Source organism: Triticum dicoccoides, chromosome 1A, assembly GCF_002162155.2.
Source record: "Triticum dicoccoides isolate Atlit2015 ecotype Zavitan chromosome 1A, WEW_v2.0, whole genome shotgun sequence".
Lineage (NCBI taxonomy): Eukaryota > Viridiplantae > Streptophyta > Magnoliopsida > Poales > Poaceae > Triticum > Triticum dicoccoides.
The window spans coordinates 255,055,203-255,060,733 of NC_041380.1; positions in this window are offsets into that span (position 1 = coordinate 255,055,203).

Genomic DNA, 5,531 nt, shown 5'->3' on the forward strand with positions numbered 1-5,531 from the left:
ACCAAGACGTCACAGAACCCCACCTTGATCAATAAAGCTTTCATCTTATATTCGCAATATCCAGATTGCAATATCAGTTTCTTGCTTGTTCTTTGTTTGCTTGCAGGAAACAGACCCTTGTGGTCAGGTTGATCGTGCTCCGGCGTGGTCAATAACCCTCGGAAGTTGGTTTAGCGATTGCTAAGGCGCGACGTATCGCACGTTCGTAGTCGGATCGTCAAGGTCGACTCCCACAGAAAACGATAGCCACCATCTCATCAAAACTTCGGGGCACCTTTGCCTCTATCAAGTGGTATCAGAGCAAGAGCATATAATTCTTTATCATAAGTAGAATAGTTCAGACTAGGCCCACTCAATTTTTCGGAAAAGTATGCAATAGGTTTGCCATCTTGTAATAACACACCTCCTAATCCAATTCCACTAGCATCACATTCAAGCTCAGAAGTCTTATTGAAATTAGGAAGTTGGAGTAAAGGAACATGTGTCAACTTATCTTTCAATACCGTGAAGGCTTCTTCCTGTGCGGTACCCCAAACAAAAGGCACATCCTTCTTTGTAAGCTCGTTGAGAGGTGCAGCAATGGTGCTGAAATCTCTCACAAAACGCCTATAGAAACCAGCAAGGCCAAGGAAACTCCTCACTTGTGTAACCGTTTTGGGCTGCGGCCAACTCTCAATAGCTTCAATCTTGGCTTTATCAACTTCAATTCTCTGTGGAGTAACAACATAGCCAAGAAAAGATACTCGGTCGGTGCAAAAGGTGCACTTTCCAAGGTTACCAAACAAACGTGCATCACGTAGAGCAATAAAAATAGCAGGTAAATGTTCCAAGTGTTCCTCCAAAGATTTGCTATAAATCAATATGTCATCAAAGTAAACTACCACAAATCGTCCAATGAAAGCACGTAAAACTTCGTTCATTAACCTCATAAAAGTACTAGGTGCATTAGTTAACCCAAAAGGCATGACTAACCACTCATATAATCCAAACTTAGTTTTAAATGTTGTTTTCCATTCATCTCCCAATTTCATACGAATTTGATGGTATCAACTATGCAAATCAACTTTGGAGAATATTGTAGAGCCACTCAATTCATCAAGCATATCATCTAGCCTAGGAATAGGATGACGATAACGAATAGTAATATTATTAATGCCTCTACAATCAACGCACATACGCGACGTACCATCCTTTTTAGGCACTAAAATGATAGGAACAACACAAGGACTAAGGGATTCGCGTATATAACCTTTGTCGAGCAGTTCTTGTACTTGACGCATAATCTCCTTTGTCTCCTCTGGATTGGTACGGTATGGTGCACGGTTGGGTAATGATGCACCGGGAATTAAGTCAATTTGATGCTCAATCCCTCGAATAGGTGGTAATCCTGGTGGCACGTCTTGTGGAAAGACGTCAGCGAACTCCTGCAAAATGTTAGTGACAGCAGGAGGCAAAGAGGAAGGCACGTCCTCGAATGAAAATAATGCCTCTTTGCACACAAAAGCATAGCAAACAGATTTGCTAAAATCTAGATCATCAATATCAGATTTAGTGGCAAGTAAACATGCACTTTTCAATTTAATTTCAGAAGCAACACTAGATTGTTTATTATTATTAGGCTGCATTTGTTGCTCAAATTCCTTTGCCACAATCTGATTTTCACTCTTTTTTTCTCCTGTTTTGCTTTATTAGCTCTATTAATATCATCTTTCAAAATGGAATCAGGAGTCATAGGAAGCAAAGTAATATTCTTATCCTTACGAACAAGAGTATACTGATTGTTTCTACCATGGTGTACAGATTTTTTTATCAAATTGCCATGGTCTACCAAGTAATAAGGAACATGCTTGCATAGGTACCACATCACAATCAACATAATCAGCATATGTAGAGATACTAAAATGCACACGAACAGTACGTGTTACCTTAACCTTGCCGCTGTTGTTGAATCATTGGATGTAGTAAGGATGTGGATGTGGTCTTGTGGTGAGAGATAGCTTCTCCACCATCTCCATGCTAGCCAAGTTATTGCAGCTCCCTCCATCTATGATGACGCGAACAGAACGTTCCTTCACAACTCCCTTTGTATGGAACAAATTATGCCTCTGATTTTGCTCAGCTTGTGTAACCTGCACACTCAAAACACGTTGAGCAACTAAACATTCATACCTGTCAGCATCTTCAACAGCCATGTATTGCGTCTCATGATCAGAATCATCTCCACTGTGTTCTTCACGTGTAATAAGAGCCAAAGTCTCCTCATCATAGTCACTAGCGGACTCATACCCACCATCCTCAGTAGCAATCATCACACGCTGAGATTGGCATTCTCTCGCAAAATGTCCTCTTCCCTTACAACGATGACAAATAGTATCACTTGTGTGCCCTATTGATGCCATGGAAGAAGAAGAGCTCTGCGCAGGTCCAGCAGGTGTGCTCTTGGCAGATAGTGGTGGTTGTGCCTGCTTTCTTGTATCACGGCTGGAGGTGGCACCTGATGGAGGTGCTGGTGGAGTGGAAGTAGAGGATGCACGTGGTGTCCATGGTGAAGATCGACCTGCAAAAAAATTAGTTCGCGCCAATGCCTGTCGATCCTGCACTTCACGTTCAACTTTACAAGCAAGATGGAATAAATGAGTGATATTATTATACTCCTTATACTCTAGGATGGTCTGAATCTCTCTATTTAACCCATCCATAAAACGTGCAAGCATAGCTTCATTCTCCTCAACAATACCACATCTAATCATGCCAGTTTGTAATTCCTGATAATATTCTTCTACAGAATTTTTTCCTTGTCTTAAACGCTGCAATTTTTGAAGTAATTCACGTTGATAATATGGTGGAACCCAACGAGTATGCATAGTAGTTTTCAAAGTAGCCCAAGTAGCTGGAATAGGATATAATCTACAATGCTCAGACCACCAAACACATGCAGAACTAGTGAATGCACAAACAGCAGCAGGAACACGTCTCTCCTCGGGATATTGTAAACATGTAAATCGTTGTTCAGTTTCTAACTCCCAAGTAAGATATATATTAGGAACATATCTACCCTCAAATGGTGGAATATTCAATTTTAGTTTAGGGAGATGGTCATGATCTCTTACCTGAGGGTGAGCCCTACCATTGCCATTATTTGCATGTGGACGACCTGGTGGTTGCTATGCTGGTGGTGGCACGTAGTTCTGATTTTGATCAACCTCATCCTCGTAATCTCCAGCAAAATCCTCCTCCTCCGCATCAGTAGCAGGAGCCACAGAAGTATCAACAGCAGCACCAACAGTTTGGCCAGGTGCAAGAGGGAGATGGCTCGCTCGGCGAAGGGCTATTTCACGATGTGTAGGTAGTCGTTGTCGTTGTTGTTGTAGAGGTGCGTGAGGTGCAACCGGTGGTGGTGGTGGAAGACGCGCGAGCAATTCATTAAACCTGTTATCGAGCTTTGTTTCGAACGTCTTCTCCATGCCATCTATCTTCTCCATGGCATCTTCAAATCTGTTTAGCACATCTTCACCTGTCCACTCATCATTTGCTGAAATTTATCATACAACTCCTTATTCGTCATGTTCTCCCAGTCAGTCTCGTCGGCTTGTGATCCTGCCATGGCTAGCAACAATAGAAACACACAAGAATATGATCCTACAGGATACTAACAAGAGGTGGTGGTGGTGTCACAAATCCGTCAAGCCAATCTCAAATTCTTACCAGTTCTTACCCAGCAGCAGGCGGTGATCGGCAACCGTCGTAGTCAAAACTCTCAAAGCTTGGATAGAGCGATTACCAGGGAGAGTCAAACGCACGACGTAGATGTATGTGGAGCTGGGAAGGCTTATAATATGGTAGCAAAAAGGGTCAGCAACAATCAATTCAGAGATGCAAAGTTGAATAAACGCTCAACGACGGTGTTGTGCTGGTCCTAGGCTAGACCGTGCTAGAGACGCGAGCCTAGAACACTAACAAAATCACGGCGCTGCACGTAAACAATGGAGGAGCACACTCTGAATTTTTTTTCATTTTTTTCACTTTTTTTGCACTTTTTTCTCTTTTTTTTACTCTGCAACAATTTTTTTTGAAAAAGTCTACAAATGGTCTAAAAACTGCCTAGCCAGAATTTTTCAGACTTAGTTTTTTTTTAGTTTGGAACTATTTTTCTACTGCGGGTAGCACGGAATCTCAGGAGTCCTACTCTCTCACGACTCGGAGTATGGCGTGATCTGGAACTCGAAAACAAAGCAACAAATACTGGACTCGGACTAGGACTGGTGGCGGAGATGAATCTGGTGGAACTCGGACTGTGGTGGTATATCTGGACTCGGATTGGTGGTGGTATATGGCGATGGTATATCTAGACTCGGATTGGTGGTAGTATATGGCGATGGTATATGTGGACTCAGATTGGTGGTTGTATATGGCAGCGGCGATGTATATGGTGGGGTGGTGGTATATAGTAATGATGATGACGATGGTGCGGCGGCGGCGTGACAACCTATGAACAGAACACGAAACTCTAAAGGACTAGACGCTAAGACCAGCAACTTGACACGACGATGCAACCACAAATTCAACAAAGCAAATATAGAAAAGATTATGCAAAGGCTCAGATTCTTTCAGTTTTTTATGTAAGTTTAGGGGGGTAATGAAACAGGAAAAAAACCAATTATTTGAACCACCAAGTTTCTTCAAGCTAGTAAAATGAAAAAAAAATCAATTATCAAGTTTCTTAGTAAAATGAAATTCTTTAAGTTTTTTATGTACCCAAGTTTCTTCAAGGTAGTAAAATGATTTTTTTTTCAATTATTTAAGTGCGCAAGCACCATTGCCACGTCTACACTAGATCGAGGCAAACTACCCAAAGGCGTTATTTGGCCGGTATTGGATTGTTTAGGGGGTAATGAAACAGGAAAAAAACATCAACGGATTATTTGAACCACCAAGTTTCTTCAAGGTAGTAAAATGATTTTGTTTCAATTATCAAGTTTCTTCAAGGTAGTAAAATGAAATTCTTTCAATTATTTAAGTGCCCAAGCACCATTGCCACGTCTGCACTAGATCGAGGCAAACCACCCAAAGGCGTTCTTTGGCCCGTATTGGATTGTTTAGGGAGGGGTAATGAAACAGGAAAAAAAATTAAACGGATTATTTGAACCACCAAGTTTCTTCAAGGTAGTAAAATGGAAAAAATTCAATTATCAAGTTTCTTGGTGAAATGTAATTTTTTTCAATTATTTATGTGACCAAGCACCATTGCCATGTATGCACTAGATCGAGGCAAACCATCCAAAGACGTTCTTTGGCCTGTATTGGATTGTTTAGGGGGGTAATGAAACATGGAAAAACTTCAATGGATTATTTGAACCACCAAGTTTCTTCAAGGTAGTAAAATGAAAAAAATTCAATTATTAAGTTTCTTGGTATTTGAACCACCAAGTTTCTTCAAGGTAGTAAAATGATTTTTTTTCAATTATCAAGTTTCTTCAAGGTAGTAAAATGAAATTCTTTCAATTATTTAAGTGCCCAAGCACCATTGCCAC